The sequence below is a fragment of the Callospermophilus lateralis genome, chromosome 14 (assembly GCF_048772815.1).
Source record: "Callospermophilus lateralis isolate mCalLat2 chromosome 14, mCalLat2.hap1, whole genome shotgun sequence".
In the NCBI taxonomy this organism is placed as follows: Eukaryota; Metazoa; Chordata; class Mammalia; order Rodentia; family Sciuridae; genus Callospermophilus; species Callospermophilus lateralis.
Genome location: NC_135318.1, coordinates 60,359,971 through 60,370,789, shown reverse-complemented (window position 1 = coordinate 60,370,789; position 10,819 = coordinate 60,359,971). Strand labels below are relative to the sequence as shown.

Below are 10,819 nucleotides of genomic sequence, written 5' to 3'. Positions count from 1 at the left end.
ATTTTAATATATATGTATATACACAATGTATAACAGGGTAAGTGGCATATATATTACATTTCAAATCTATATCTTTGTGTTAGAGAACATTCAAAATTCTATTAAGGAGTCATTTTGAAATATGCAGTTCATTGTTGTCAAACTCAGTTTCCTTACCCTATAAAACATTAGTTTTCTTCCCCCAATAGCACCCCTATACCTGTAAACCATCCTCTCTCCAAACTTCACTCCCCAACTCTTTCCAGCCTCTGCCAATCACTAATTTACTCTCTCTTAGGAGAATCAACTCTTTGAGCTTCTAAATACACATGAGAACATATACAAATGTATGTGAAATGAAATCCTTTGGTTACCTGGCTTCCAGCATACCAATGTCCTGATTTTTCTTCTACTTCAGTGGTAAGTTTTTTGTTTGTTATTCCTATTCTTTAATTCTTAATGTTGGAATACCTCAGGGGTCAGATTCTTTGCCATTTTCTCTTTTTCAGGTGCATTCAATGATTTTTATCTAATGCCGTGGTTAATCCTAATGACCCCCAGATTAATTTTCAAGGCCTAAATTTTATATTCAACCTCTTGAACCCAACATGGGCAAAATAGAACTCGATTCCATGCTTCTCCAAACCTTCCTCCAGTTTGCCTCAGCTCTATCTCAGAATTCACCTAGTTGTTCAGGAAAAAAAATGTAGGGTCATTCGTTACTCTTCTCTTTTCTTCCTCCTAATATACAAGTCATCAAAAAAATCCTAATTTCTCTTCTTCAAAACAGACAGAATGCAAAATGTAACCACTTGTCCGTCATCTGTGAGACTAGCCTAAGACTCTTGCCTGGAATATAGTAATAACCTAATTGGTCTCTCTGCTTTTCCCTCAGTCCTCTTCATTCCTACCTTCCCATTGTATCTTCATATTTCATACAGGTAAGACAAATTGTCCCACTCTTCTTCTCAATCTCACTAGTGGCCTCATTTACATATCTGTAAATAGGCTAAATAGACCTTTCATAAAATAGACTCTGCCTTTCTCCTCTAGTTCTTATGACTCTTTTAATCAGTGTGCTGCATCCTCACCAGCCTCTGCTATTCCTTAACATGCCACATAAGTTAACATTCAGGGCCTTTTCACTGCCTTAACCTCTTTGCAGAATGTTCTTTCCTAGTGGCATGGCTTATATGTTTATGAGATTCTCTTCCTATATTGCCTCTTTAGACAGTCCTTCCCTAACTACCTTATGTATAGTAGCAACCACCTCCACATTCTGTCCCCAATCCCTGCTTTTTCTTCTTAGCACCTGATGTTATATATTTCTTATAATGTTATGGTCAGTCTTCTTCTCTGGGATGTAAACTCCATAAAAGCAGGGGCATTATATGGGATACAGCTGTATAACCAGCACACTGAAGAATACCTGGCACATGGTAAGGAATGCGATACATATTAATTCAGTCTATGAATGGATGAATGGAATTTCTGTTATCCAATAACTTAGTTTTTGTTTGAATGAATAGGAAATGAAAGCGAGTTAAGGATGTGCACATAAAGACAAATATGAATTCAAATTCATTCCTCTCAAATGATGGGAATTTTTTTAAGACTAGGAGAGTCTTATTTTTAAAATACTATTTTAGTTGTTGGTGCACTTTATTTGTTCATTTATTTTTATTCATTTACTGTGCTGAGAATGAATTTAATGCCTCACATATGCAAGGCCAGCTCTCTGCTACTGAGGTACAACCCCATCCCCTCAAAATTTATATTTTCAACAAGACAGTTTACTTTATATAAAATTTATAAAAAGCCTCAGTATTACTTTTTAATGGAAAGTTGTACTTAGTGTATTTAGGTCTAAACATTTAAACATACACATATGCACACAAATACAATAGTTTCATGAAACCCTTCAGTATAAACAGAAGTGTCTTGATTATCCCCCTATCCTTTCTCCTTTCTTCTCAAAACAAATTTTTACCAGGAGGCTATCAGCTACTCAGGGCTCTTAGAATCCTATGAGTTGTATCCTATGAATTTGGTACAGCTGCTCCTGTTCATAAGAAAACATGGCAATATCTACATTGGTTTCACATAGGCAGCAAAGTATTCTGCATGAGTGTGTCTGTGGATTTTCTACCACTATGCAGCTGATAGTTTACAAAAATATGGACAATCCCACCATGAAACAGGTGTCTCTCTTCATATATAATTTGGTGGAAGGCAGAGCATGTTGAGGTGGTCAGTTTTCACTAGTGAGCTGAAAATCTAAATCATGAAATATAGTTAGCCACACCAAGGCCCTCCCGAGCCATGGACAGAAGGCTGTTCTGAGTACTCCTGGAAGATGGCAGTCTGTTAGTGAAATCAATAGGGAAACACAAGTTGAGCCACTTGGCTTCTCTAGAATTGAGGAACAATTTTAAGCCAGAATGTTCCATTTGTATGTCAACATTCAACTTTTATCATGGTGGTTATGCTCTCTGATAAGGGGACAGCTTGATCATGGCACAGAAGAATCATGAATATTATTTCCTATAAAGATTTTAAGCCAAGTAACCCTTCTGAGAATAAGTGCTCTCAATACCAGTTCCATTTCTTCCCCACAAGAGGGCTCATGTTTATTGTCCTTTCTACTGGACTTACCTGCACCAGAAAAGGAAGCAGTAAAGCTTAATAGAGAAGGGCAATAAACTAAATTTAAAATATTGTAGTACTGTACTACTAGAGGTTTTTCTAGGATTTGGAGGTCAACATATGTTCCTTTCTCAAATGGTTTGTATGTGCACAGGCAGCCAACCATGATTGTCAAGTAATGATAAAATTGTTTATAGCTAGATCTTGCTGCTGAAAAGGGAGTCTGATTTTGCCTTTTGAACCAACTCAGTTTTCTTTGCAGCAGTCAAACTTTTACGATACCTGTGCATAATATATTAGAGCTGGTTTAGTAAACTGGTATCCAGGCTAAGGAGTGCAGAGTCAAAGATCCCAAGAGGAAATAGTACCACTACAGGGCAGTCATATTTACATAATGTCACATACCTTCTCATAGAAATCTCAAATGAAGTGCAACAAGAAAGTACTGCTACTCTCTAATGATATTGCAGTAGTGGACAGCCATCCTACATAGTGAATCATTTTAGACACAGAGTTCATGAATCCACCCAAGTTGTCTCTAGAGGACTGCTTGTCACAGGTTTCATTAGAATGTCCACATAAAGCCACAGCAGTCAGTTTTTCAGGGGCTCTTTCAGACTGTGAAGAACACTGCACTTGAATGAAATGGCTGATGTAAAGAAGAGCTGTGCTAGATGGTCCAAAAGAAGAGTCTTTACGTCTGAGAAACTACTAAAAGGGATCCAGCTCAGTAGCTGAAGGAATTGTGACAACAGAGGCCATCCCAGAGAGGAAGGCTCTTATTCCTGTAGGAAGCTGTGTACCCTGATGATACTGTCCAGGAAATTAGGAAAGTCTTATCTCCATGTTCATAAATTTTTATTTTATACCAAATACATTCTTGTTGTAATATTTGCTCAACCAGTGATAGAGCCCCAGTAAGATCAACTCATCTTTGACAGTTACTATAGAGAAGTAGCAGAGAGTTGTTGAAAATGAGCCCATCTGAGCAGTGGAAACTCAAACACAAGCAAAGGCCCTTCCCACCACAGCATGAGTCTCTTTTGTGTTCCCTGAATCTTTCACAACTGTGCATGCTATTGTGCATTTCTTGGGGGCTCTGTGAAGCCAGAGATGCTGAGACCAACCTCAGGGCCCCCTCTGATGCACAGCATGGGTAACCGCCTCAGTCCTGATGTAGTGCACTTGTGGTTCTTGAAAAGCTCTAGGCAGAGTACAATTCTCTTTCTTTGCTCATGTCTAAAGCATTTTCTGTCTATTGTTAAGTCCTTCTCTTTAAGACTCAGGTTAAATCTCTTCCACTTCCTTCATGGATTTATTGAGTACTTAGAATGGATTCTTTTAAAAGAGTGCCTTTCTTCAGTGATCTCTGCTTCCTCAAAATTCCTAGTGCTTGTATGGTATGTAGTATCAGAATGCTATTTATTTTTTATTGTATGTCTTCCATCTCTCCAGAGTGATTGGACACTTTTTGTGGACATGTACTCTGGGCCTTACTTATATTTTATATTCCTAGGGTCAACCAAAAGTAGGTTCTCTAAACTTGATGGTATAGGTAATGGCTAGATCTTTCTACTAAATTTAGAGTTTGGTATTTCTAACTCTAATATTAATCAGTTCAAGTCAAGTTACTCTGAAAAGTAACCAAATACAGATTCAACAGATCCAAAGTGACTATACTATATAGTCCTTTGTTCCTTCTGTGAAGGATTTGGTAGAAAGAAAAACTGATCCTGATTATTTTCTCTGAGAGTCCTTGGAGGTCAAGGGAAAAAAACAGTCTCAGTTCAGGAAAGAGTGAGTTTGTTTGTTTGTTATTTATTTATTTATTTATTTATTTATTTATTTATTTATTTACCAGTTTTCCATAGATAACTCCACGTGTTTCTACCCACCGACCAGTGTTGGCACTGGCTGACTGGAGAAACTATGGACACAACTTCCTGGGCACCTGCACATGGCACAATCCATGGATTGTAGGAACTGGACTGGAGAGGGGAGAGTCTGAGACCATGAGGCTGAATCATTCCAAGCAGACCTCACAGCTGCTAGCACTGCGAGAGCAATGCTAAGTCACTGGAATCCCTGCAATTTCAGACATTGAGTGGACATCTCACTCTAATGGCATCAAAAATGTGTTGTAAAGTCTCTTCTGCAGCCTTTATCCAGAACTCATTAGGAGATGTGATGGTTAATTTTAGATATCAGCTTTACTGCATTAAGGAATAGGAACATGGTAAAGAATTACTTCTGGGTGAGACTTTCAGGGGTGTTCTGAAGAAAATTGATGGTGTGGTTATACAGAATGAGTGGGGAATATCTGTCCTCAGTAGGGCACCATGCAGTCAGCTTCGAGCCCAGATAGAAATACAAGAAAGGCAGAGGTAAGTCACTCGTCTTTTCTGGCCCCTGGGAAATAAAAAGTGTTTTCTTAGACACTGGATTCCAAGACTGGCACTAAGTAACTCCTGGATTCTCAGGTCTTTGGAGTTGGACTGAGAATTATGCCATTAGCTTCCTTGGTTGTGAGGCTTTTGGATGTCAATGGAGCCATATGACCAGCATTACAGGGTCTCCATCTTGGAAAAAGGCTTCTGTGAGATTTCTCATCTTCTGTAATTATATGAGCCATGTGGTCTCTGCCTAGATTTCAGAGTATGTTGCAGAAAACCTGAGAGCATGGATGGAGGCATAACACAGGATCAGAGCCACCAAAGAGCATTGTAGGAGTAGGGCAGCCCCACAAGACCCTAGAACCAAAGGACTATCAGCCAACAATTCCAGTCTGGACAAGATGAGGGCAAACTCCTAACTTCTGAGAGCTGCTGGGTGAAGTGAACCCAGCAAAAATATAGCAATGGGCTCTCTGAGGCCCTGGGGGGATCCAACCCTTGTCTTAGTGTGCATGTGTGCAGTACATGGAATCAAAAGAGATTTTTCTTCAACTTTATGACTTAATGTTTTCCTTTTTTTTTTTTGTCTTGCCTTGAACCTGAGAATCCTCCCATCTCAGCCTCCCCAGTAATGGGTTTACAGGCATGTGCTACCATGCCTGCTCCAGTCACTCCGTTCTTCATTTGTTTCTCCCTTTTGGAATGGGGGACTGACACCTCCTGGGTATTCTCCAACTCAGACAGAGTCTTCCCCTGGCCTTCATGTGGGAAGCTCACATATCCATGGTCAGATGTCAGGACTAAGAATTTCTGAGACACAAAAGAAAAAAACAAATGACATTAGAAAGAAGACCAACATCATCCAAGCACATTCTAGTACAAAGTGTGTTTACCTCATGAACTTCTACTTGAAAACATTTAAAGAAAAAAATATGTTGTGGTTTTTATCAAATCAGATCTGTCTCCTACAAGAAGGTGGAGAACATCAAGAAAGCTAAAATCATGATGAGAGTATTGGCATACTCAAAAACCTACAATCCTTGTAGCACAGTTAGGTTAATGAATATCATGAGAACAGGCTGAGGTGGATTCAGTTCTACCCTTCAAGTCAGTCATTCGCTGTCATTAAGTTGCTCTGCCTAGAGCATCATAAAAGTAGTTATGGTACCTTGTATTTCTTCCATCATCTCTCTTTCCAGCTACCTACTTTCATTTATCCCAGTACCTGAAAGAGCACATTCGGTGAACTGACAGGAGGATTGTTAATTGTCTTCATGAGTGGTCATTTTAATTTAATTTGATTAACTGACATTTTCTGTGCTTTACTTTTTCATATTTGTGTCCAAACTTGGTTAGGGAAACTTGTCTGGGAATGAACGTTTATAATTATTACTGCTCACTAAACCACTATTCCTTTCAGTCTAAAACATTGTGCCTCATTTTCATGGCAAGGTATTTAATTTTTTTTTCAGTAAGGATTGAACCCAGGCATGTTTTATACTGAGCTACATTCCAAGCCCATTTTATGTTTTATTTTTGAGACAGAATCTCACTAAGTTTCTCAGGGCCTTGATCAGTTGTTGAGGTTGGCCTTAAACTTGTGATTCCCCTGAGTCTCCTGGGACTTTTAGATGACAGGCACCAGGCCCAGCTGAATTTTACTTTATTTTTTAAACCAGTTTGAGAAACATTATTTTTAGTTCTAGTTATAAGTGAAAACCATTCATATTTCTTGTGCCTCTGATTGTTGTGACCACATATCCCAGTCATCAAATGCTTTTTGCAGGGGTGCAGTTTGGGGGGATGGCTGGGATTTCAGGAAGGTACCACCATATCAGCTTGGAATTTAGTTTTTTTTAAGAGAGAGAGAGAGAAAATTTTTTAATATTTATTTTTTAGTATTTGGCGGACACAACATCTTTGTGTGTATGTGGTGCTGAGGATCGAACCCGGGCCACACGCATGCCAGGCGAGCACGCCACTGCTTGAGCCACATCCCCAGCCCCCGGAATTTAGATTTTAAAATAACTATTTATTTATATTCAAAAACTAAGCACTCATTTAATAACAAAAGGGCACAAAGTAGTTTTGAATATGGGGTAGAGGCATGGTTCCCAATCTGGAAGTTTTCTTTCCCTGTCCTTGAATGCCAGTAATTTTACAATCTTTCCAATTATTCTTGCTGTTAGACTCCATATTTTCTTGAGAGTTTCATTAGTTTCTATAACCTCCAAAAGAAAAGTAGGTATTTGACATGCATTGAATCTTAGCCAGCACTCTCTAGAATGTACAAGGTATACAATTTATCTTGTAATTTAGAGCCAAAGTCAACTGTCTCTTTCTTGTCTTTTCCATAATTCCAAATTACTCCTTCTCAACATTTTTTGGGGCGGGGTCAGTCAGGATTACAGTGCTCCCAGGAATCCACCCATTCTCCTTCATTTATTTAGCCACTGTTTCTGTGTTTTCTACTCCAACCCTTCCCTAGAGTTAGTCATCTCTAGGCCAATTCTCTCAAGTGGTTTCCTCAATATTTAGGTCACATTTCCTTCATAAAACTTTCCCTCTAAACCCCCCTCATGGTCATGAAAAGCTGAGGAACTGATAGAGATGCAGAGGCACTACATCTCCCACAAAGCCTCTTGCAAATCTAAAACCTCCCCAAATTGCCTCATTGGTAAACTGTATTGTGAAGGAGGTGAAAGTAAGCAGCAGGAATGAGCAGAGGGGGCATTTACAGTAGAGAGGGATGTATCCACAAGTGCTTGGAGTGCCCTGCTTAAAGGCATTCAAGCCCAAACTGCCATTCCCAGGCAAAATCACCTAAGGTTGTCTTTCATATGAAATAGCCAGGACAGTGTTGGTCCTTGCTGGTCAGGCGACAACCCAAGGATACCAGAGCCTTAAATGCCCTTGTGCCCAGTGGGCAGTGTAGAGGACACACAGCAGCTGCTCCTATCAGAGTTCCATGCTCAAAATTCCTACCCACTACATCCAAGACCCTTTACCTCCTTTCCTCCAGGATGATGCCTGGCGGCATGCCCACTAACATTAATCTGTCAATTATACTCCCGGGGATTTATGACCAGGGATGAGAAGCTGGTGAGCAGGGCTAGAATCAACTCCTACAAAATCTGACCAATGATAAACAAGCTCTTCAGCACCCTAGCTTTTAAAGGAAAATAGACCCAGAAGAAAGTAGACTCCAGTAGTTAAAAGAAAGCATTGACCAAACTGACTTGCTTTTTTTTTTTTTTTTTTTTTTTTTTTGCTTTTGCTTTTGGGTAGATGTTTTCCAAGACATATCCCCTCCATTACACTCACATAAACTCATATTCCAAGAGGATTGCTGATTCAAGTAAAATAGCAACTTAAACGAATCAGGGATTGAAACCCAGGACATTGTATTTCTTTTCAGCTTTTGTAATTTTCTACACTAAATTTCTATGCTGAGGTATTACGGAGGGAATAACTTATTAAGAAGAGAATGTAAAACTGTAAGAATACCTATAAGATGTTTTGAAAGTGTTATGGTGAATTAAGAGAGAAGAGGCCAGATACCTAAGGAATTCTCAGGAAGCAGATTTATTAATTGCAGGGTTCAGAGGTAGCTCGTGCCTAAGAATTCTTCCTCTGAAAAAAAGATGATAGAAATTCCTTTAATTTTCTACCCGGTGGGAGTAGGGTGGGGTGAGGTAGGAGGTTCAAATACCAATGGAGTTTCATTCTATCCTCTAGACAGATACAGGTTTCACAAGTTTTTACCAGAAAAAAATAAAAATCATTTTTTAAAATAAGATGCTTTCAGACTACCCTGTCACACCTTTTGTTTTCAAACCTGGAATTTTCAAAAAAAAAAAAAAGAGGGAAGTACTAACCTCAATATCCTCTGTAGACATCCTGCTGATCTGACAAAGAGAAAATTATGGCAAGGGTCTTCTGGGTGGGGGTCATTGACCTGCTTCAATAGTGCAAAAGCAATGAGTTCACAAAGACTTGTAAGATAAAGTTCCTGCCCCTGAAACCAGGACAAGGTGTTTATATACTCAAGTGCAAATAGAGTGCCATATTCTACTTGTAGGTATGCATATGTTTGAATATGTACATACCTTTTTTCCAATAAGGTTCAGCAGGCCTGCCACAGGAGACTTTGTATGTCACCACCTTGAAAATTTATGCTTTGTTTTAGAGCTTAACTCTGAGGACACTTTCTGAAAATATATTTGGGAGTGCTTGGGAGGTTGTTCTATGGTAACTTATTTGTCAAAGTATAACTTAAAGGTCCAGCTCAGGTGTTACCAGATCATCCAGTGTCTTTTTTCTGCCAAACATAATTGTGTATATATCTCTTGGGGTTATATTACCACCCCCATCCAGAAGACCCTTGCCATAATTAAGCTTCTCTAAAGTGACTGTGTGGTCATTGGCTTTTAAGATGAGTGAAAGCATATTGTAGGTCACCTTCCCATCCTCAATAAACACTAACATGCCTACCAATGCAAGGCTTCACTATTTAACTTATGGATCCCTTGCAGAAGAATTTGGGAAGACAGTTGTACCTAGCACATAGTAGACCATTCCTAAGGTAAATAGTACCCTATCTACTTCACTATTGACTCTTTCCCTTCAGAATATGAATGTAGTGGTTTTGCCTTAAAAAAATGGAGGCATTGGAGATACTGGTCAAAAAGAGGGCATAGAGTGTGGGTCAGGTTCTGGCAGGAGCCAATACAGGACAAAATCCAGTCAATTCAACATTTTGATGAATACTGACTGAAGAGCTGTTTCTAGGTGTTAGGGATGTAACAGTGAGTGAGTCCAGCAGGTGGATACTGTTATTGTGCACGTGCTATTCTTGTGGAAGTAGAGCTCCTAGGGTAGGAACCTGCTCTTCTGCTCCCATTGAGCATAATCCTCAAAGTAACTCATTTTTCCTAATGTTTTTAAAACTTTTTTAGTTGTAGATGGACACAATATCTTCATTTTATTTGTATGTGGTGCTGAGGAAAGAACCCAGTGCCTCACATGTGCTAAACAAGCATTCCACCACTGAGGTACAACTCAGCCCCTCCTCAGGCTTTTTAAAGGTCTCTTGGCAAAGCTCAAGTTGGTTTCTCTTCTGCTTCATCTTCAGCCTGGTTGGCTTCTCTTCTGCCTTGACTTTATTGCCTGGCTGCTTCCTCTCCTGGGCTTTCCTGGAGTTGTTTTCTCTGGTCCTCTTGGTCTTTTCCTGCCCATGGCCCTTAGCCTTGCGGTTCCTGCTGGATGCAGCTTTCTGAGGTTTGCTGTTAGAGTGCTTGGCTGTGTGCACAGGGGCCCTACTACTGTCTGATTCCCTGTGAGCAACTTCTTCTATTGTGTACTCTAGGTCCCTTGGCTGCATTTTGGCCTGAGGAGTTCCACCAGGACACTTTGAGACTTTATATTTGTTGTTCCTCACTGGATCACTAGGACCCTCTTTGACACTTGAGTTTTCTTGCCCCTGATTCACCATGATGGCTCTGATGTCATTGGATTTTGTTATTGTGGGGCTTTCCAGTTGGTCAAAGTCTTTTAAGGAACTGAAAAGCTCAGGATGGTGAATATTCCCCACCTGTGTAGTGAGGTCTACAAAACCAGTGCTAGATTTAATCCCATTTTGAATTGTGCCTTGGTCCTCAAGACTCAGGCTGTTATTTCCCAGTTGGATAATTTCAGAGTATGCTTCTTTCAGAGTATTGGTCCCTCTTCTCCAGAGGACCAATGGAGGGCAGAAGCTGATGGATTTCAGGGATTTTAAAGGAAATAGTGGAGGATATTTG

At 39.7% G+C, this 10,819-nt stretch overlaps 1 pseudogene; it reads right to left on the bottom strand.

Annotated features, from left to right (window-relative positions):
• Positions 1 to 2,523: 2,523 nt before the first annotated feature.
• LOC143379999 (centromere protein I pseudogene) lies at positions 2,524 to 10,512 on the bottom strand (annotated as a pseudogene).
• Positions 10,513 to 10,819: the final 307 nt, after the last annotated feature.